Below are 24,310 nucleotides of genomic sequence, written 5' to 3'. Positions count from 1 at the left end.
TCCCACAAGCTCTTAGGCTGTACCTCTCTTTACCCTGCTGTCAGACCTCCCCAAACAAGCTAACATCTCCTATTTTCTGTGAACTTCTCCATGATTCTCGTCCTCAAGACAAGGCCTGTCTGTGGGCCATCTATTATTTTTAAGGGAAAGCCAGGTGATTTTTTAAGGTGACACTTGAAACTCTAATTGCCTTTGCTTTTAGAAATGGCTGCATTTCTTGGTAGAGGCTATTTCCACAATGTTCCCGAGTCCTTGTGGACTCACAAGCCACTAGAAGCCTCAAGCCTGCAGAAAAGTGCCGCAGTAGAGAAGTAGAAAAAATTAGTAGCTTCTCTTGGAATGCGGAGTGCCGATTGTTTGAAACATTCCAAGTGTGAAGGATCATCTTAGGGGAACTGTAAACATCAAGCTGATAGAAGGGGCTCTTGAACTTCTCACCTCACCTAGGGAATTATTCCAGTGTTGTTTTCCTTATTGTCTGGAGGAGGTGTACAAGTGCTTCTCTGTTTTCTGGGTTTATCTTTTAAAGTCTAATCAGACTTGACGTGCTGCCATCTGGCTCCTCCTCAAGGTGCTAAAGAGACTCGAATGACCAGAAAGCCTTCCACGTGAGCGAACACACTCGTGCCCTCATCCACACTTCTAATTATTTAAACTTCCAAAGGCTCTGAACTTAAAACAAGTGCTTCCCAGGGAAAACTGACTTTGCCCTCTTCTACCCCCTCTCTCCTCTGACCTCAGTGCCTGTACAGGAACGTCAAGGGCATAAACTGGGTTGACATCAGGAAGCTTCCTCCACCTAAGACTGACAGGGAACCACTAAAGCTGGGAAGCTTTTCTCGGGTGGGGCTGTGAATTTCTGCTTCTCTCTCATTAATAAGAGAGTTTTACTTCCTTGGGCAAAATGGAGCATAGCTGTCAGTTATCCATGACAGAGAAATCATAATATTATTCTAGTTGATCTTCAGCACCCCTCTAACTTTTACGGAGTTATTTTGAGTGCAAACCAAATTATTTTTGGCTCTTCAAATGTATTAATCTTCATGAGGAGGAAACAGTATAGCAGAGTGTTTAGGATCTCAGTGTCAGGCACAAGTAGATTGAAATTCTGGCTCCCCCATTAACTAATTTGGTGTTTTGAGCATAATACTTTACCTATAATATTTATATATTATAAATATATAATGTGGAATGCCTAATAATGGTACCTTTTCCATAGGTACTAATAATGGCAGTACCTTTTCCATAGGACCTGAGAAGGATTAAATGAAAATATGCATATAAAGATCTGAGCCTATAGTTTAGCATGTAGTAAGTGCTCAATAAATGTAAATGATTATTGGTATTGGGACGATAAAGCAAGCACATGCGTGTGTGTGTGCACGTGTGTGTTTGTGTGTGTAGTTGTGTTGGGTGTGTGTTATCGAACTGCAGGATTCCTTAACCAAGGAATGGACTTCCTGATGGTTCTACTCCAACACCCATTGAATTTCTCCACAACTCCCTGCTGAGAAGTAGTCACTCTGCCTTCCAGAACAGAGCTCACTATGTCCAAAGGTTGCCCATGTTGTCTGCAGATAGCCCAGCTATCAGTAAGCTATTTTGATCATAAGCCAAAAATATGGTTCCCGATCATTTTCCTCTGTTGGCTTCTCATTTTCATCTGAGCAGCCTTTTGAAATCACACGAGACAAGTCTAATCTGATTTCCATTTCATGGTCCTTTGGGAATTTGAACACAGCTATAAGTAACCCCATGAGCTTCTTCTTGGCCAAGACTCTAGGCAGAACATGTTTATTTCCTTCCAGGGTTTGTCTCATGCCTTGGTCTCAGGCCCTTCTCCATGCTGGACACTCTTCTCTGTTACCATGAGTGGTATCCAGGGCTCAATGTACAATTGCAGAAATGCTTTCATCAAGGGAAAGCTCACCTCTTTAGCAAAGAATTTTAAATCTCCTGAACCCCGTGAGTATTCCAAAAAGGCCATATGAAAACAATCCATATGCCAGATCATTTTTTTAAATAGGAAATCCAGGATCCAGTAAATTTGAGCACAAAATTCCTCTGAATTGTGTGAAGAACTGACAGTGTTAACAGTGGAGCCTGTGCCTTTGTTTATCATTGTCTAACCGTGAGGTAGACTGGAGTCTTGAGGAAGCTGGATTCTAGATTCTCTTTTGAGCTGTACCTTGAGAAGCAATTTTACGATTCAAGTTCCAGCTCAGAGTCAAGTTCAAGTTCAGCCTCTGCCTTTCATCAAAAGCAAATGTGGTAAGTTGTGTGAACTTGTTTACCTCTCTGATTTTAGTTCCTCACGCCTTTGAGATGGGGCCAAAATTCCTACCTCCCACGACCACAGTGAGAGAGTCCTGTGTCAGTGCTGTCACACACCCCACACAGGGTCCATAACCGGAAGGGTTCTGAGGTACGGCCCCTTGCCCACTTGTATTCGATGCAGCCTCAAGATTATCCATGTCACAAGGACTCTTTCTGCTTCCTTTTTTTAAAGTTTATTTATTGATTTTTGAGAGAGACAGAGAAAACGCACGCATAAGCAGGAGAGGGGCAGAGAGTGAGGAAGACAGATGGAATCCCAAGCAGGCTCTGTGTTGTCAGCACAGAGCCCGAGACGGGGCTCAAACTCACAAACTGTGAGATCATGACCTGAGTGGAAATCAAGACTGGGCAGCTTAGCCAACCGAGCCACTCAGGCACCTCTGCTTTCCATTTTTAAAGCGATCTGTTAGAAAGTTAAAGACTACTAGGAGACCTGACTCTTTAGGTCAAATAACTGTGGGATGGAGTTAGGAGTGTTGGAAACTATTTCCATAGATCTCACGTGACCGTAGGTAAGTTCCTGTCTCAGCCAGGTTCTCAATTTCCTTGTCAATGAGGATCCTGGTTACGATTGGAAGATTTATCTCAAATCTGATATTCTGTTATTCTAATGTACTCTTTCCCTTTCTAGTTTACATCACTGTTTGATACTTCCTGGAAGTATACTTCAGAACGCTAAATTTTGTTTCAACTCAAGAAACGTGTCGAATCAGAGAGAATAGACATCTTGGAAGCTTTCAAGCTAATGCCCCAAACAGTAATTTAAATGATTTCTTCTTCCTCCATTTTATGACCGGAGGAACTTTGGAGCTATACTGTATGTCAGCAGGTGCATCATTTCAACCTCCCAGGGAGGAGTTATCCTAGGAAGGATAAAGGAACAGGTCATTTATCAGTTGACTGTTGCTGAGAAAGAGGGATGCCCTTATACAGCCGCATGGAGGGTATCAGAGGGCCCACTCTTCTAACTAGCAAGATTGCTTTGCAACTTTGCTTGAACGATGGCCCCACAGCAATTTCTACACACCCAGGCAAAATGACACATGATAAGTGGAGGAACAAAACAAGAACCCCACATTTCTATAACACCATACACTTTTCATCATGTTTACACCTACTGCAATGATATGGACCATAATATACAGCTCTACAGTTTGCAAAACAATTTTACTGCCACTCGTAACAGTATTTCTGCAATGTAATGGGGCATGGCAGGGAAGAACCAGACTGAAACTAGTATCAATTTGTCTTGATAGGAAAAAAAAAGAAAAAAGGACCTGAGTGAAGATACAGTATTTTGCAAGGTTTTATAGACAGAAAAAAGATGGAAAGAAGAAGCAAAATCAAGACTTGAATTCAGGTCAATTGACTCCAATCCTTTGTTCAGTTCAGCAGAACGCTTGCCTCTCACTATCAGCAACTTGACTCCCACACAGGTGTGAATGCACAGAAGGACTGGTGGAAAAAGGATATCACCATGGAAAGGACATCATGGTGAAAGTTGGTAATTCCAATAACAAAGAGAAAATCTGCATGTCAGAAACATGGGGCCGTGGTCACTTACCAAGCAAAAAGACTTAGAGTCATAGCAGACTTCCTATCAGCACCTCTTGGGTATTAGGAGGCAACGAAAATTCTTCAAAGTTCAGATAGGAAAGGATTTCAGCACAGAACTCTATAACTAAACCATCAATCAAATGTAAAAGCAAAGACACGTAAGACACTTCAGGGTGTGCAAAACCTCATGAAGTTCACTGCCTTTATCTTCAGTTGAACAGTAATTTGGTAAAGAGGATGAAATATCAGTGGCAACAACAAAGGGTAAAGGAGACTAGAAATCAAGAGAGGGTGCATGAGATGGAACATTTGGAGGATTCGCCTTTAACCTGAAACAGGTTCATGGCATAGAAGATTTACTTCCATGTGAGTCAATCCCTGGTTCTATTTTGAACTCCTGGCTCTCTGGTTCTGTATTGAATAATATTTACATAATTATTCTGTTCATTTATTTTTTAATAATCCATTTATTATACAATCCCGTAAGATGTATTTACAATTATGGAAGAGAATATAAATGTAGTAAGTTTAGAGAGTATAAAAATAATTACAAAGGAAAGGAAAACTTGAAGATAGAGGGGAATGCTATTGTCTTTTTCTTTACAGTGGAATTTATAGCTGCCTCAAGTTAAGCGATAAAGTAGGGTTTAGTTATTCATGAAAACAACATATAAAAGACCCAAAAATTAATAGTCCAGCTAACAAAAATTAGAAAGCGGAGAAAGTGAACAGGGGAGAAAAAGTGGAAGTAAGTAATGTCAGTGAGTATATTCTTCAGACATGTCTAGGAAATAATACTCTGTCTAGAGTCAAGACCTCAAAAAGTAGGTTCCTAAGCACGTTATATAAAGTTACAATAATAATTACTAGTAAAACTAAAAAGAGGAAATGCTGACAGTGACGTCTCTGGGGAGAGGGGTTGGTGATAAAGCAGAGGATGATTTTACCTTACATTTTTGTTCTTCTGCTCTGTTTGACTATTTTAAAACTCTGCACGTGCATCAATTCTATATTCAAACAAAGGAAAACTCAGTCTATTTGAATATCTAATAACGTGGATGAACATCTAGATGATGGCTTGACTTGATGCTGGCACATACTTAAATCCATACAAAGAAAATAAAGATTCAAAAATCAGGTGCATCCCCTTTATTTGAAAAAACAAAGCATTGTGAGCCCCGAGAAAGAAAGTAACTCCCTCAAGAGTACTTTACAGAGCTGACCATAAAAGTCAGATTAATGTTCCGTGCAAGAACTGAGTTGAAGAATGATTGTTCACTGGCCGACATTGTCCCAATTTTGAAGCACAGTGGTTGTCAAATTTTGGTAACTTTTGGCATAATTAAATACTTGTTCTCAAAAGGAGACCTGAGCTTGACTTCCTTTTCTATCCCTTTCATTGTCTTGGTTAGTTAGTTATAAAATGGGATGAAACCAATGCCTACTTTACTAAGCAATGGATCTCCAGGATCTGGAAACCACCAAGTCTTAGACCAATGTTATTAGCACCAAGTTTATGCTTTGCTCACCTGCCATCACATAGGGAAAAGCCTCTATAGACTTTGGATGGATTTACAGGGAAGCGAATATATTTTGTCTCTCATAAAGCCTGTCAAAGTGACTTGGGTAGAAATTCCAGGCCTCTGTGACCCACCAGGCCTTTGAATCAGATTGTTTCTGTGACAGGTTATAATCCTCTTCAAGGACATTTTACCTTTGGGTTATTCGCCATGCAAAGGTGCTGAACAGGGACACATGTATGTCCCAGCTATTTAGCTCTTTCTTCTTCCTTCCTTCCTTTCTTCTCTTTCTCCTCCAACAACTTTCCCTACCCCTCCTCCTCCTCCTCTTTTTCCCCTGCTCCTCTTTTTCTTCCATTCCTCTTTTCCTCCTCCTTCTTCTTCCTCTTCTCCTCCGTCTTCACCTTCTCCTTCCCCTTCTCCTCTTTCTCCTTCTTCTCTTTCTCCTTCCCCTTCTCCTTCTCCTCCTCCTTCTCCTTCTTCTCCTCCTCCTTCCCCTTCTCCTCCTCCTCCTCCTTCTTCTCCTCCTCCTTCTCCTTCCCCTTCTCCTCCTCCTTCTCCTTCTTCTCCTCCTCCTTCTCCTTCCCCTTCTCCTCCTCCTTCTCCTTCTTCTCCTCCTCCTTCTCCTTCCCCTTCTCCTCCTCCTTCTCCTTCTTCTTTTTCTTCCATAGATTAATCTTAACAGAGAACTTAGATTTTTTTTTAACCCTTCTTTCTACTGAGTCCAATACCTTCTTAGCCCCAACTCTCTCTACTCCCTCTACTTCTGTATGTGCCAGGTGAACTGACACTTCATCAGTCTCCACAGAGTCAAATCCTTTACTGCCTCAGTGGGCTCGATCACATGGCTTAATCTGCCTATACCCCCTTCCCAATCCATGTGCATATCCTATCCCCCATTGCAATCCTAGCTCATGAATCAACCTCCTCCATTAAACCTTCCTGGATCTCCCCAAACCTAAACAACTTCTCCCTCCTCTGCTTGCTATAGCTTTGTATCTAGTCCTGTCTCTTGGCACAAGTCTCTGTGTTCCTCATACTGGAGTTGTTTATGCATGTGCCTCAACACCTGGCCATTTTGTGGGATCTGTGTTTATGTTCTCTCTCTGCTCTCCTATTAAACAATGCCTGGCACATGGTAGGTGCACAATAAATATTTGTGGCATTCTACTGATTTGTCAAGGTTTGGATCACTAGTAAATGGTCAAGTTAGGACTAGAATGCAGGGTTTTGTCTGTGGAATTCAGTGTACTTTCCATCATGCCACATAGCATCCCACATTACACCACACATTTAAGAATTCTGATCTGAGCATTTTGCACTATGATAGGGAATCGGGAGGGGGAGGGTGGGGCAGCCGTGACCTCTCCCGGCTTGATATCAATTCAAGCTGACAAGGTAAAGCATAAGGTATGAAATTGTCCTCGGATGAAGCAAACATTAGGATTTGCCATTTTGATATTTCATACTTAGCAAAAACATGTCAGACTCTATTAGGCACCTTCAACATCTCTTAAAGAAAGGACAGAAGATGTTTGGTGAAGTCTCATGGCTGCTACCTATTTTTTAATCTATTGTCCTTAGGTGAAGAAAATAAACTGTTTTCCAGAAGTGGCTCGCGCTAAAGAAAACCTTCAGAAAGTATTAGGCTTGCCGTGGGTACTTTGTGATTTAGGGAGTTAAAAGCTGAGAGGCTAACACTTAATAAATCGATCTTCCTGGACCAGATTTTTATTTTTTTATTTTATTTTATTTTTTTATTTTTTTTTTCAACGTTTTTTATTTATTTTTGGGACAGAGAGAGACAGAGCATGAACAGGGGAGGGGCAGAGAGAGAGGGAGACACAGAATCGGAAACAGGCTCCAGGCTCCGAGCCATCAGGCCAGAGCCTGACGCGGGGCTCGAACTCACGGACCGCGAGATCGTGACCTGGTGAAGTCGGACGCTTAACCGACTGCGCCACCCAGGCGCCCCTTTTTTTTTTTTTTTTTTTTTTTTTTTTTTTTTTTTTTCAACGTTTTTTATTTATTTTTGGGACAGAGAGAGACAGAGCATGAACAGGGGAGCTGGACCAGATTTTTAAAAAGGAGCAAAATTTTGTTTTATTATAAGTGTTCATTATTTTACCAAGAAACTTTGGCATCATTTCTATCCTTTAAAAACATTGAAACCATAATCCCAATCTAGATTATTGTTGGGATACCTTTTTTGCTTCACCCTAAGCAAGTAATAAACAACAATCCATAAACACAAATATAATCTGAGACACTAAAGACAGCTTTGCTGAATTTAACTTTTCCTCTTATATTCTGGGTCAAGGGAAGCATCTACAACAACTGTACATTAACACGAAACACTCCCAATCAAACCTGGATTGTCTGAATCTCTACTTTTTCACAACACCCAAACAAGCTCATATCCCAGTCACCTGTCTTCCTCATTATGCACAACCCACTCACATGGGATCTCTATTGCCCATTATTCAAGTGCCCCTGTTCTATTTGGCAAATTGAGGCTTGAAGGAACATACTGTCTGAAATACATATTGATTTGCACCGAGTAATGAAAAAATCTCTTATCGAAGACTTCTTAAGTAAATGAGTCCAGGTACTTGGTAACGGAGTGATCTTGAGTTTTTGCATAATAGGTAATATCTAAACACTTGTAATCACACCACTCTCCTAGGCATTCAGAGCACTTCATACCCAAGGGATGGACCCCCGGGAGAATCCTTTCTAGAGCTGCCACACATGGAGCTCTTGTGGTGTGTTTCTCGTCCCCCCTGCCTGTTTATTCAACTAAGACATTTTTCCTTCATTTATATGGACTCTTACCCTCTTTGAAGTGAGTGTCACTGCTATAAGCATTGCAAACGTTCGCTGGGAAGCAAAGACGAGGAGCAATGTCCCATTTGGACATTGTAACGGGTTGAATAATGTCACCAGTCCCAACCCCGTACCTGTGAATGCAACCTGATTTGGCAGTAGGATCCTTTTAGATGTGATTGAGTAAAGGATCTCAGGATAATATCAACGTGGATTTTGAGTGAGCCATAAATCCAATGGCAGATGTCCTTAGAAGAGAAAGGAGAGGAAGATTTGAGACACCAGACAGAGGGGAAGGCAGGGTGAAGAAGGACAGAGATCTAAGGGGGGCAACCACAAACCAAGGAAGGCTAAGGACTATGAACAACCACCAGAGCTAGAAGAGCTGCAGGGAACCGATTCTTTCTCAGGCCTCCAGAAGGAACCAACCCTGCCAATACGTGGATTTCAGACTTCTTGCCCACAGAACTACGAGAGAGTAAGTTTGTGGTACTTTGCTATGGCAGCCCCAGGAAGCGGATACAGACACAATGCTGGGCACCTCAACTGGTGCTTGGCCAGAGAAGAAAAGTATGTGTGTGCATGGGCATATGGATATACACACACATACCTATGTAAGTCAGAATCGTCGCTATGATCATAAACCCCCTACTCCATCACGATAGTGGTGTCCAGAAAATCTTTGTTCATCAGAAAATTAGTGGTGCATGTGTTGTATAGACATGGATCAGCTACACCTCTTGAGGTCGGAAGAAGAGATTGCTCATTTTTTTTCCCCCGGTCCTACTCGGGATATCAGGAAGAAAAAGGCAACTAGCTTCCCTCCCCAAAGACTCACCTGGTCCTTCCCCTTGGCCAGTGGAAAGAGAGCCCCTTTACCTCTGAACCCCCACAGTTCTCTTTTATAGTCTTGTGTTACAGTCAGTTATATATATAAAGTCTTTCTCATATTAAACTGGGTAGGTAAAGGGCAATTCTGTACAGTGGAAAGTGGTTTCAAAGTCAGAAGACGTAACCTTTGTTTCCACTACGACCCAGAGCAAGCCCCAACCTCTCTGTGCCTCAGGCTTTTTCATAAAACAGGAGCAAAAATTCCTGCAAACATCCCTTACAGTCTTTCTGGGAGTTGTGAATAAAATAATTGGAGTGAAAGCATAACCAGAAAGAACATTCCAAAACGTATAGTCAGAGAGAGTATAAACCAGAAAAACCAGTCCACATTAAAAACAGACAAAAAAGGTCCCTCATAGCATAGCTTACCACAGAGCACTGCGTGGCTTAGTAAATTTCTGTGTCCTGAACAAGGAGTATCATCCTTAGATGGCAACCATAAAGCCTCAGAGCAGAGTTTGTTGAGAGCCCTTGAAAACAGACAAATGAGACAACCTGACAACTGTCCTCTTCCTAACTCTATCAAGGACACCTTGGGGAATAACATAACCCAGAACTTTATTTGCAAAGCAGATTGAACAGCTCTCTGCAGCCTTATCCCCATGCAAATGGAGTCCCGGTGGTCAAGGTCAGCCTGGCCAGAAGGCCAAGAGACACTCCTTCTCTGCGTTTCAGACTGTAAACACTATTAGCGTGTCACGTTTGGCATTTTCTCATTTTGTAGAATCATAATGAGGCACTGTATTTCTTATTTTTGAATAGCTGCTGTGTTCTGAGTTAATGTAGAATCTGAGACTTATTATTTCTCTCATCAAAGTTCCTGGTCCTACTCTATTTCAGACCCCTGCCAGAGAGTCTTTTTCTTGCAACATTATGATTCAGTTGGTTTATGGAACATCTAGATTGTGTTTCTTAGTTGTCATGCAAGCGTAGGAAATTTTCCTGAATCACGGATAAAACAGGAAGGAAATTCCTAGAGATATTCTTCAGGGGTTTTTAATCAGGCATCCAGGGACCCCCTAAGGCCCATGTGTGAGTTTCAGGGATGTTTTAAGCCCCTCAAATTGTTTACACATTTGTCTTTATATGTGTATCGGGGGAGGGCAGTCACTTCTTAGCAGATCTAGAACGGGTTTGGGACCAGCGAGCTACTCCAACGGTCTCGTTCAAAGTATGTTTACTAATGTGCTATTATGACCACTATACTGAATACTTACCATGTACCAGGCTTTGTGTAGGGGTTTTACCTACATTATTGAATTCAATCTTCACGACAACTTTCCAACCTAGGTCTTTCTATTAATGAAACAATCGAGGCGACGTAACTCAACGTCACTCAGCCGAGGTCACTCAGCGGGTAAGATAGACCGGGATTCCAATTCACCACGGTCTGAAGAGTATTTAAAAGAGGATTTTTTTCCCCCCTCTTCGCTCTGCGTGATGTTTGTCACGGTGAACACCCCCTCCCAGAGGCACCGATTTCTGCCAGGCATTGAAGGTCACCGCTCAGTTTCAGTTTCCCTCCCATAAGCTGGCCATAGGTGTTGGATGCTGGAGTTAGTGGTCTGATAGGGAGAGGAGGGAAGGGCTGCTCCCCTGAGGAGCAGGGCACACACGTGGCAGTGGTTTGACTGTGGCTCGGTGAAGAAATGCCACAGCAGACTGCTGGTCTAGTCCCCCTTATAAAGGAGGATTAAAGCCCAGGGAGTGGAAATGACTTGCCTAAGACGCTAATTAGACTGGAGCATAGAGTAACGGAAGCTGTAGAGAGCAGGGGGGGCAGAATGCCCAAGTTCTAGTCCAGGTTCTGCCTTATTGGGTAACTGCGGGGCAGTCTTCCTGCCTCTCTGTTCCTCCACCTCCTCATCCGAAAAGTGAGAAGATTGAATTATAGGATTTCAAATTCATTTCCACCTCACCACACCGAGGGTGACCTAAGCTTCACTCTTCAATATGTTTTCAACATGTGTTGCCAAGATGAAAAGTATAGAACAATAAATCAAATCTCACATAGTTTTCAAGGTCACAAACAGGGTCTGGGAAGATATTTTTATTTATAAATCACTGCTTTTTAAAAAGGCACATAGAACATTAATAGAAGTCATTATGGGTAAAAATCGTCAGAAAAAAATAGCAGAGCACGATCAAGGGTAGGCAATTTAAGATGATGGATTATCAACGCTGGCTTGTCTCCTGTCAATTCAAAAAGCTTTCTGACAGCTCTCTTTCCATTTCCAAAGCCCCAAACTTAAATAGCTCTTCACAAAAATGATGGAACCGGACAAATTGATGTAACTGTTTTTTATGAAGGCTAGTGTGCACTAACCATCCCCCACCTAGTCTCCTAACTTTCTCTAACATTCCTATGAAGAAAGGGAATGGCCATTTATTGAGGCACTTGCTACATGCCAAGCACTACATAAGGTGCTTATTAACATACGCCGTCTCATTTAATGTCCTCAACAGCCTTATAGGAAAGCCTTTAATATTTCCACTTTATGCATGAGAAAAGTAACCCTCAGAAAATTTAAGCAGACCAAGAGTTCCAGAGCGCTGAAACCAGAATTAGAAAATGAGACTGTAGCCACCAAGGTCGCCAGGAAACAAGTGAAGGTAAAACTCTTCAGACTAAAGGTAACATACGTATTCATTTATGGACCCTTTACTATACTCCAGAATTATCTGTTGAATTGTGTCCCCCCCCAACCCACCCCACAAATCCACATGTTGAAGTCTTAACCCCCATACCTCAAAATGTAACCTTACTTGGAGATAGGGTCTTTACAGAGGCAGCCAGTTAAAATAAGGTCACGGGGCTGGGCCCTAATCCAATATGATTGCTGTTCTTATACAGAGACAGAAACAGACAGGCACAGAAGGAGCACACAATATGAAGGTTGTAAAAGATGAACGATCAGGATAATGCTTCTATACATCAAGGAACACCACATGTTTTCAGCAAACATCAGAAGCTAGGCAAGAGGCATAGACTGGATTCTCCCCTCACAGCTCTCAGAAGGAGCCAACCTTGCTGGCACCTTGATTTCAGACGTCTAGCCTCCAGAACTATATGAGGCAACACATTTCTGTTGCCTAGGCCACCCAGTTTGGGGTACTTTGTTATGACATCCCTAGCAAGCCAATACACCCAGTTAGTCGGATATCAGAGGAGAGTACTGGTGTCATGAGAACAGTGACAGCCGTGGTGCAAAGCCCCTCCCACCCGTTTGTTCATTAACGTTCACCACAACCCCCAGAGGGATTGAGAAATGGCAAGTATTATTTACCTATATGACAGATAAGTCATTAGAGGCCACTGGTCTAGACTTGGTCTCCACCAGTAGCCTAGTAAACAAGTGGCAGAACCAAATATTGGGCCCAAAGACTTCAGCTTTGGGTCCAGAGTGAATTTCACTGTACAATGCTCACTCCCCGGAGCTATATGAGGGGACCCTGAGCAGGGTCGTGTTTCCTAAAATATTAGTGTCACTACCCATCTGTCACCTTTTTGACTTCCATCATTTTAACGTAAAAGCTGTTCAGAGCTTTGAGCATTCCCTGAGAGAGTGAAGCGTAAAGAAACCTTGATTGTCTCATGTTTCAGAGGATGCCCCCCGACAAGGTCTGCTGGGATGGGGACTTCGTGTTTCGGCTTGGCCAAGGAAGATATTAAAAGGAGTCAGCCCAGCAGTGACTCCCAATGCAGTACACATTTGTTGACTTCCCACCGTGTCCCTTGTACTGCAATGGACCCTTGGAAGGATCAAAGTGATTAAGACACTGCTCTTATCCTCAATAGCTTATAACAAGGGAGAGACAGACATGCAAAGAGAGAATTTCCCAGGGGTCTCTTAGCACAACCTGATGGCTCAGAGAAAAGTCGTTCTAGGAAGGGATGATGGCAAGCTGAGTACCGACCTTAGCTCTCTCAAGTCCCCTAAAGTCTCAAGTCCTCTATGTGGCCTGGAGAACAAAAGCTTCCAGAAACCTCAGAAATTTCATCATGCAATATCCAACACGCTGACTAAAAAAAGAAGACAAAATAGTTCTCACCCTTGCCCCAGCGATACTAGGGAATTTTTATATTCTATCAATCATTTCCATACTACTCTATATTATGAATGTTCTATATTCTTTCACACTTACTATGTACCAGCTACTTTGCTAATTACTTTCCATACATGACCTCATATTATTTCCATTTTAGAGTTCAGTAAACTCTGAGATTATTTAATTTTCCCATAATCATGAAAGTGGCAGGGCATGAAAGTTGTTTACCCAATAACCACTCTACCCTCTTACTCTCCAAGCAACCCAATCTTTCTCAGGGCAGCAAAACCCTTAACTAAAAACTACATTCCCCAGTATCCCTTACAACTAAGGGGGTTATGTGACATGGTCACATGGAGGGAATTGGTCTTAGGAAGTTCTTTAAAGGAGTCTGAATCAGCTGTCACATGCTATTGTGTCCCTTTCCCTTTTCCATGCTATCTGATTAGAACAAGAGTGTGATGGCTGGTGCTCCTGCAGCTATCCTGAGACCAGGAAGAGTCACACACACACACACACACACACATACACACACACACACACACAAAATGGCTGAGCAGCATAGAGGGACCTAGAGTCATCATTGACATTTATAAATGGTGTGCCAGTAATGGACTGCCCACCTCTGGGTTTTTTATTGCTTGATATAAAAGTAGATGTCTGTATGTTATTTATGCCACTTTTGTTTGTTTTTTTTTCCAGTTGAATTCATCCCTTAAGTGAGACACATGAAACTGGTTAGTGGTAAAATATTCCTCAAGGGCATCTTACTTTTCCCAAAATTTATAGCCATCAAGGTCTCTCCTTGAGTAGCTGGCAGTAAAGAGAAGAGAGGACAGTGGTATGTTCATAAGGCAGGATTGAACAAGAAATAAACTGGACATAGTGGGGAGAAGTGTTAGGTATTGGCATGAGAAAAAAAGAGCTTGCTGGGAGACCAGTGCAGGACTCTACCCTGACTTTGCCACTAAATGATGATGCTCTTGGGCAAGTCAGATCCTGGATCTCAGTTTCCTCATCTTTACAATGAAAGATTAAGCCAGAACATAGTCCCAACACAAAGGGTCAAGTAGACTATAAGCCTCCCAAGCCTCTGAGCCCCACACTCCCAGGGATTAGAAATGAAGTTACTATTCATCACTGCTCTGAGGCACTCTAAATTCGATTAGAGATCCCCTAAGACTGTTGTAACTCCTTCTTCTAGCCCCACACTCCACATTACTCAGAAGACACTCACGAATGTGCACAAAAAATGTGCCTCCTACCCAGAAGGCACTTCTGCATGAGTATGAAGTCTTCCCTGTATGCATGAAGTCCTCCCCATATGCAAAAAGTGCTCCCTGTGTGCATAAAGTCTTCCCTGCGTGCATGAAGTCCTCCCCTCTCCCATTCTGTCATCACCATTTGTCTACCACATACTTACCTGAACCTGGTTAAGTCTAGCAGATAAGACAATTCCACTCACACAGGACTCTAAAGTCACTTATTTGAGAAGTTCGAAGAACTGCAAAAAATTATACTTTCTTTTTCAAGTGTTCCAAGAAATTTACAGCTATTCCCATTTCGCTTATGGAAATTTATTATCAGCGGGCATATTGAGATTTTTGAGCTCTGAATTCCCTTTATAGAATGAGATGGGACATACAAAAATACAAAAGGATAAAACAATTGTTGAACAGATTTTAGGAATGGAACAAAAAGCAAAAACAAAAGCACGAAATCCTCAGATCCGCACAGTTAATGGATACCATGTAATCTTACACTGTTGCCAGAAGAAGCCAGAAATATGGTTCTGACCTTCCCAGTTGCTAAGACAAAAACTCGGTCAGTTTCAGGGCCACTAGCTTCTTAAAAGTTATTTAGTCACACAGCACATTGTAGCCAAGTCAACCAGAAAATGTAGGACCAGAGTCTGGACCCTTGGACCCCTTCCCAGCACTAAACTCTGTCACCAGTGAGCCCACTGGCAGTCCCTTAAAGACAGAATAACCAGAAAGCCAAGGGAAAGGCTTCTCGAAAGTCTGTAAAGCAGAGCTGTTCACCCAGTAAGCATCGAGCAGGTCAAGTCATCAGACATTGGGGTTGTTTCGAGAATTTAGTATTCAGTCAGCACGGGCAACCATTACAGTAACGAGGCTACATTAAGAATGAGAGCAGAGGGATGGTTAGTAAGAAATGCATCAATAAAACGCATTGCAGACAGAACGGTTGGTACCCATCCAAGCAGTATCTTGGGAAGGGAAAGCCATTGGACTCTAGACCTGGAACTTGTGTTTTGTGAGATGGAGAGTCTGATGTTATTACCATTTGATGTGTGAGATCCCTCTTAGTATGAATCTATTTGCAACAAATAAGCTTCTGATTAAGGTTTAGCTTCCCAGGGATGAGAATTCAGTCATACAGATTTATGCATTCTGGTCTCTGTGGCCATGGTTCTTCATTGGGAGTCTATGATGTTATACACCAACCTCATGATCTTGGCTTGTCTGGGTCTGCCGTACAAGAAGAATATACCTCTGGGTGCTTGTAAAGTCAGGCCTGAGCCTGCGGGATTGAAGGCCAGATACTAGGTGATGGCCAATTCTCTGAGACGAATGCCTCCTTTTAGAACTCTTGGAAGGTAACCAGCCGATGTTTCCCTGGAGGCCCTCTCTCCCTCAGCCTTGTCCTCAAACTTCCACAGGGGTAAACACTGAGGAGATTCCACTTCCACACAAGTGCTTGACTTGCTTGCTTCACCTCTTCTCTTACTTCTTTGGGTCTGGCCACCAGCTATGGATCTTTCTTCTGGAAACTTGTGCTGCCTCAGACCCTGCACATTGATGTAAGAAAATTGTCACATTTCAAACAGCCAAATTGTTAGTACTTTACATTTACTACGCACATTACCCACAGGCAAATTTGAAAATTATAGCTCTTCTCGGGTGTTTTATACCGATTTCAAATAGCCCAACCCACTGTGAAACCACAGGGAACTGAAACGAGGATGGAGGCGGAAGGTGGTGCAGAATGAACTTTTATCTTCTGATTAGCCGAGATGAAAAATGACTTGAGAGACACAAATAGAATGACAATAACATGGTTCATTGGTCTGATTGCCTGTTGTTCATAAACAGATAATGGACTCCCTGGAAGCTTGTATGGCTTAAGTCTGTTTGGGACGACGACACAGGGCTGGCAGAACTGTTACTATTTAGGGTTCCAAATGCATCTCTAGGCTAATGTAAAATACTAAATAAATAAATAAATAAATAAAATGAAGAATTCATGGTACATCCAGTAGGAAGTCCATGTTAGGAAGGAGACGGAACAGCACAGAGTTACTTTCCCTTAGAGTCCAATTTTGATACAATTTCCCCTACAGGGACTTTGCTGAATCTTCTTCCTTTACCCATATCAGGAAGCAAGTCCTAAATGCCTATATCTTTTCTTTTAACCACCTTATTGAGATATGATTAATATATAAAAAGCTGTACATATTTAAGGTATACAACTTGATGAGTTTGGGTAAATGTACACCATAAAATCATCACCACAACCTATGCCATAAACATATCCTTTGTCTCCAATAATTGCTCACTATGTTATTTATTTGTGATAAGAACACTTAACTCTTAGCAGATTTTTAAGTGTACAACACAGCATTGTTAACTATAGCTCTCTAGGTTCCTACCTTTTTTAAAAAAATTTCTTTATATCCAAGTTGGTTAACATATAGCGTAATAAGGGTTTCAGGAGTAGAATCCAGTGATTCATCACTTACATGTAACACCCAGTGCTCATCCCAACCAGAGCCAACCTTAATGCCCATCACTGATTTAGCACATGCCCACCAACACCCTTCCAGTAACCCTCAGTTTGTTCTCTGTATTTGAGAGTCTCTTATGATTTGCCTCCTTCTCTGTTTCTTATTTTTCATTTCCTTCCTATATGTTCCTCTGTTTTGTTTCTTAAATTCCACATATGAGTGAAATCATATGATATTCGTCTTTCTCTGACTGACTTATTTCACTTAGCATAGTAGACTCTAGTTCCATCCATGTGTTGCAAATGGCAAGATTCCGTTCTTTTTGATCGCCGAGTAATACTCCACTGTATGTATATACCACATCTTCTTTATCCGTTTGTCAGTCAATGAACATTTGGGCTCTTTCCATAATTTGGCTATTGCTGATAGTGCTGCTATAAACATTAGGGTGCGTGTGCCCCTTCGAATCAGCATTTTTGTATCATTTGGATAAATACATAGGTCCTATCTATTGTAAATGACTGGAACTCTGTAACCTTTGACTGATACCTCCCCACTTGCCCCTCTCCCAGTTCCTGGAAACAACTCTACTCTCTGCTTCTGTGAACTTGATTATTTTAGATTCCTTATATAAGTGGTATCATGTAGCTTTTGTCCTCTGTGTCTCTTACTTCACTTAGCATAATATCCTTTAGGTTCATCCATGTTGTCACAAATAGCAGGATTTCCTTTTTTATAGTTGAATAATATTCCATTGTATGTATATACCACATTTTCCTTATCTATTCACCTGTCAGTGGACATTTAGTTTGCTTCCATGTCTTGGTTTTGTAAATAATGCTGCAGCAAACATGGGAATGCAGATATCTCTTTAAGATTCTGATTTCAATTCCTTTGAATTGAACTGGAATTGTTGAATCATATGGTAGTTCCATTTTTAACATTTTTAGGAAAGTCCATACTGTCTTCCATATTGACTGCCTCAAGGAACCAGAAAGAGAAGAACAAACTAAGCCCACAGTTAGCTGAAGGAATGAAATAATGAATGAAAATGAGAGCAAAAATAAATGAAATAGAGAACAAAAACAGTAGAAAAAAACTGATGAAACTAAGAGCTAGTGTTATAAAAAGATTAAAAAATTTGACAAAATCTTAGGTAAACTAAGAGAAAAAGAGAAGATTCAAATAAATAAAATCAGAAGTGGAAGAGGAGATATTACAACCAATGCCATAGAAATAAAAAAGATCATAAGAGACCATTATGAAAAATCATATGTAAACCAATTGGATAACTTACAGGAAATGAATAGATTTCTAGGAAGATTCAACCTACCAAGACTGAATCAAGAAGAAATAGAAAGCTTGAAAAGACTAATAACAAGGAATCTGATTCAGTAATCAAAATACTCCGAACAAAAAAAGACCCAGGTCCAGATGGCTTCACAGGTGACTTCTACGAAACATTTAAAGAATTAATACCAATCCTTCTTAAACTTTTCCAAAAAGAAGAAGAAGAAGAAGAAGAAGAAGAAGAAGAAGAAAAGGGAACACTTCAAAATGTATTCTGTGGGGTAAACATCAACTTGGTCATAAAGGTAAGATACCACAAGATAGATGAGGACACCACAAGAAAAAAAAACATACCAATATCCTTGATGAATATAGATGCAAAAATCCTCCATAAAATACTAGCAAATCCAATTCAATAATACATTAAAAGGATCAGACCCCATGACAAAGAGAGATTTATTCCTGGAATTGCAAGGATGGCTCTCTATACACAAATCAATCAATTTGATATGACATATTAGCAGAAGGAAGGATAAAAACCACATGGTCATCTCAATAGGTACCAAAAAGCATTTGTCAGAATTCAGCACTCTATCATGATAAAATTTCTCAATAAATTACGTATGGAAAAGATGCAATAAAGACAATATGTGAAAAGCCCTCAGCTAATGTCATACTCAATGGTGAAAAACTGAAAAGTTTTCCTCCAAGATCTGGAATAAGGCAAGGATGCCCACTCTTGCCACTTCTATTTAACGTAACACTAAAAGTTCTAGCCCAAGCAGTTAATCAAGAAAAAGAAACTAAATGCATCCAATTGGAAAGGAAGAAGTAAAATGATTTATTTGCAGATAACATGATCTTATAATATCTTGTTTAAATCATCCTCCCAACATTTATCCCACCTTCTTTACTTTGGAGTCATTCACCTGGATGTCTTACTGCCCCTAGTGGTTGGTCCGTCTTTGAGGGAGGCGCTGGGTCTCTTCCATCTATTTCCATTGTAGTGATAGCTCCATGCCATTCACCTTGCAGGTGCTCAGTACAAACGAAGAAAGAAAATGTGGGAGAAACTATGGTGCAATGGAACTCTCTCATGGATGTACAGCAGTTTCCTAAATGTCTTCACATATCGGATCCTGATGTGAACTTCCCAAAAGCCCTGGGAGTTTTACTAGGACTATTAAACCCTCTGCTTCATATTTAAAAAATGTGTTTATCCTCTACAGCCATACATCCATTTCACGGATGATCTCTAAAATGGGGTTCTTTATAATAGTCCCACCTCATAAAGTTGTTACAAAGACTCAGTGGAGAAAAGAATTAACGTACCAGATCCCGGCACATAGAAAATGCGATACACATTTGCCATTATTAATTGTGATCATTAGTATCTTATTTATTGTGGAATCAGAAGATAAGAACCTACATTTTCTGCTCCTAAATCTAGGGTCCCTTTCGGCACCTCCAGGCCTCTGGCCTGGCACAAACCAGGTCTTTGCGAGCCACTTCCCGCAGCAGTCGTCCATGTTCTCATCAGTGTGTCACAGGCCTTTGAGGTGGACCTTCTCTAAGAGCACTGCCTACCATCTATGGCAGCTCCATGAAGATACATGTGTTTTCCTTCCTGAGGAGCTTCTCTTTCTCCTCCATGGTTCACCTCTCCCCTCCCAGAGAAGAGAAAAGGCCTTTTGCTCTTGAGGACTATAGCCCTTCTAAGTTCTAAATAGCCATCTTCTCTCCACCTCAATGTGGGACAGGTAATGCTGTAAATGGGAAGAAATGCCAGGGCATACGCTCTATCAGAAGGGAACTTAGACAAAGTGAATAGAAGGCAGACAGACACACAGTAGCAGTGAGGAGGTCCTAGGCACAGTCTCAGTACTGATGCCACGTGAGCTGACCGGGCTCTGAGGGGAAGAGAGTTTTGCTGGAGGGGGGCCAGCATGGCTTATACATTCAGAGCTGGAACTGCTGGGTGCCCTGGCTATGATGTGGCTCCTTACTCCGGTTACTAAAAGATCAAAACCAAATAAAAATTTAAACTACTAAACAAAAGGCAAGCACCAGGTCCTAGGGCTCTGAACACAGACAACAGTTGCTGGAGTACTCTAACACAGTCAACCTTTTCCCCATTCTCACACCTGCCCGTCAAGGTGTGGATGGTCACTCTGTCTTATAGGATTCCTCTCCCACCACCTCCCAGCAAGAAAAAGCTCTCTCTTCCATATGAATGAATTCCCACATCTCCTCTGCCCTCTTTTGAAGCATTTAGCTTTCTGCCTTGTTAAAACCTGTCAGTCAATGTGTCTTATCCTCCTGACCTCCAATACCACTCCATTATGCAAGATTAATTTGCCCTCCTGGGTGCCCCAGCAGACCCTTCTATATGGCGCTTCTGTAGCATTTACCTCATTTTCTCATTATTGTCGGCCCTGAAGTCAGGCCCCAGAGCTCCCCATCCCCATTTCTGAGTCCCACTAGAACAGAGAGAAGGTGGCTTTTTCTTGCTTTGTGTGCCCAGTGCCTCATACGGTGTTAGTAATTCTCAACTGAATTCTGTGAGATCAGAGATCAAGGTTTAATCATCTCAAAATGTACCCAGCACGCAGGAACTTGCTTCCTCCTTGTTAATCGGAGGGACATCCTGAACTAGTGGCTATTTCCAAGGAAGTAAAGCTCCACTGTTTTTCAAGCTTACATTATAAACGTAGATAGTAATGAGTATCAAGGAATGCAATGGATGACTGGGAGGAGTGGTTCCTTGAAAAGTTCTGGTTCCTGACAGTCATATCTTACTAAAGCCCATCAGCTTTGCGAAGTGGCTGGTCCTTGAGGGTCATAACTCACAAACTGGAATACAGTTTTAGAGCAGGTGCATCCAGCTCAACTCATACTGCTAGTTGAATATCCAACCTCTATGTGAGCACCAGTAGGGATAAGAAAACACCAGTTCCTTAAGCGGCACACTTAACTTTTAGGCAGCTGTGTTAGAACATACTTCCTATATTACTCAGTCATTACAGATAATAATTAAGAGGATTCTGTGGGCCAAAGGAACATGTTTTATACAAGGGCAAGTAAACAAAGAAACAGCAAGGCGCAAAAGCCAACACAGGCATCATGAATCTACCCATTAAAAAAATGTGCATGGGGAGAAAGAGGTGGAAGAAAGTATATAAAAATTATATTTCAGGGGCGCCTGAGTGGCTCAGTCGGTTAAGCGTCCGACTTCAGCTCAGGTCACGATCTCACGGTCCGTGAGTTCGAGCCCCGCGTCGGGCTCTGGGCTGACGGCTCAGAGCCTGGAGCCTGCTTCCGATTCTGTGTCTCCCTCTCTCTCTGCCCCTCCCCCATTCATGCTCTGTCTCTCTCTGTCCCAAAAATAAATTAACGTTAAAAAAAATAAATAAAATTTAAAAAAATAAATAAAAATTTTTAAAAAATTGTATTTCATTCACTCTTTTACCAAATAGCATTCAGGCCTTAACTGTGCTAGGCACTGTTCTCGGTCCTAAGGGTATTGTAGGAACGAGATGGACAAGCCCTCATGGCTGAATTGCCGTAATGAACTTGGGCTGAATTTTGTTTATTTTCTCTATATTCCACATTATCTGGCTTAGGCTTACACTGATCATTAAAATCCTCTGAGGCTTGAGAAGCCCTTCCTTATGCCGAAAGCACATGGAAAGAATCTTTAATTCTTGAATCCTGCAGATCTTAGAAAAGATGTTGTATCAGTGGGTCTTATCACGAAGATGCTAAACTTCTCTTGAGGAAGAGAGAGATCGTCAACTGTGCCAAGGTGATGTGACTTGTCTGCTAGGAACTTACCAGCCAAGCAACCTTTTCCACTGATCTACAAGAACAGATAAATCACACAGTTGTCAAGTTGGCAAGGACCTTCCAATTTACTTATTCAGACTACCTCAGTTAAGAGCAGAGCTGGACCAAAAAAATCACAGGGTAATGTTCCCATAAAGACCTCAATCAATGGTAGAGAGGAAACATACAGTTGGACCCTCCGGCCAGCGTCCCTAGATATCCATTCAAAATCAACTTGAAGTCCTCTAAAGACGAACCATTCCAAGTATTTGGTGAAATTATTGCAAAATGGAAGTTTGGGCTCATTAAGGGTTTATGAATAGCCCATAAATAGTGGGCAATTCCACAATTGAAATAGTGGGCAATTCCACACTTCAAATTAGCCCTTCCTCCATGTTTGGTTGCTTTCTAAAGGAACTGGGCTGAGAGGTGCGTGAACACCTGCTCCCATCAATTGTGTGAGACTGGTCTTCACCACAGAGTCACCACAGAGTTATGTCCTCCCTGCAATATGACCATGAACGATACGCAGCATCTCCTGCATAAAAAAAAAAAAAAAAAAAAAAAAAAAAAAAGACAAATAACTGCCAGTCAAGCCAGAGTCACTTTACCTGACATGCCAGCACAGTCTTTGTGGGGAGTCTGAAGATGTAGATTGAAGCTGCCTTCAGTTGAAACTCTCTGAAAGTCAGTAGGCATGTTACTGTGATTCTAAATTCACTAATAATGGAGTTCAACCGTATATCCTTACTGGACCCAGGCTGTCAACTTCAAAATTGATTTTGGCCGTTCTTACTGGAGTGAATAAAACCCCCCAAGGTAGTAGCTAGCTGCTTTAGGAAGCTTTACATCCTGTGTTCTCCCGGCAGCTTGATGTCAAAACCAGGTAATGTCACAGGGAAATCTGATGGACACAACATGGGTTGTCTAGGGAGAGGCATGCTTTTCTCCGTTCTGATGAGATTAGAATATTATCTTCATTTCTGAGGGCTTATGTACTGACAACCAGAATGCATCTCAGAGTCTTGCCCCAAACTTTCCCAAATTTCTCCCTCAACAGGCTCATTTATCTTTTTTCTGTTGCACAACAAGATGTGGGGGTGGCTGGAGGCAGTCACAGGGGCTCTTAGCAAATATGCTTGTCATGCACAGGGAGCAGCAAAAAACCTCAAGGACCCATTTGTTAAGGTCTGCTTGAAATGTGCTTTTTGTAATACGGAGTGGTTTTACTTTTCTTTCTCTTATTTTTCATCCTTCAACAGTTTCCTGCTTCAACTACTTTATTTAAAAGTGATTAATATAATAACTCACTCATACTTGCATAGGAAAGCTCTTAACCTGCTTGAAAATTAAATAACTATTTCCTATTGATGGCATTGCCTTTTGAAATGAGAGTTCCTGCAGTGCATGTTGCTGGGAGGGTTCTAACTTGTAAGAGTTAGAGGAGAGTATTAATTGCCCTTCCGCTATTTATAATAACAGTGTCACTAAGACTGAACAAGTTGTCCTTACAAGTAATGAGAGGAACAACCGTGAAAGATGCCTCGTCTGGGAGCAACGTCTAGAGAGAACCAAGATGTAAAAGATCAAATCTATTTTGCAGAAGTCGGGATGGATGGTCGTTTTGCTCAGATTCTCTCAGAAATTGATCTGCACTGTGAAAGCAGCAGAACACCTGACACTTGAAGAACAATCTATTATTAAGCCAAGTTGTGCTGTTGGTTGTTCCTGTATCAAGTTTTAAGCCTCTTGCTTGCTTTCCTAGATTCCAACATACAACCACCTCTTTTTTCCCACCCAGCAAACAGGACCATGTAAGAGAGAAAATGCACCTGTTCAATTCTCTGCCATGACCCAGGCTGGGTAGAACACGTAAACTAATCAGCCTCTGAGCCTCAGTTTGTCCACCTGGGAAATGGGATTCTTACTCCTGGCATCCCCGCAGGACTGTGTTATTGTGGGGATCGAATAAAATGGCAACTATGAAAAAGCGATAGAAACTGGAGAGTGCTCCTATGTCATGCAAATCTTCTCTTGATTGCATCATTTCGTTTTGTAGAGGAGGAAAGAAAAATTTCCCTTTTATCCTTATGGGTTCAGTGGCCGACGCACTTGAATCAGACTGGTAAAAAATTAACAAAAGAAAAAAGTTTCAATTATGTACATGTGCACAGGATTTCACAAGATAAAATGTGGCTCAGGGAGGTGGCTAGACATGGAAGTTTATACACCATCTTAGGCTAAATCAAAGGAAAAGGGGGCTTGG

At 41.6% G+C, this 24,310-nt stretch overlaps 1 long non-coding RNA gene across 1 annotated transcript; it reads left to right on the top strand.

Moving 5' to 3' along the window:
* The first annotated feature begins 408 nt into the window (after positions 1-408).
* Positions 409-5,261, top strand: LOC122230487. The gene is made up of 3 exons (XR_006207464.1): positions 409-608; positions 1,809-2,271; positions 2,969-5,261. It is a non-coding gene; the product is annotated as an uncharacterized LOC122230487 (long non-coding RNA).
* Positions 5,262-24,310: the final 19,049 nt, after the last annotated feature.

The sequence above is a fragment of the Panthera tigris genome, chromosome C2 (genome assembly GCF_018350195.1).
Source record: "Panthera tigris isolate Pti1 chromosome C2, P.tigris_Pti1_mat1.1, whole genome shotgun sequence".
NCBI classification, from domain to species: Eukaryota; Metazoa; Chordata; class Mammalia; order Carnivora; family Felidae; genus Panthera; species Panthera tigris.
Note: the sequence above shows the minus strand (reverse complement) of the source record. Positions and strands in the feature narration are given on the sequence as shown.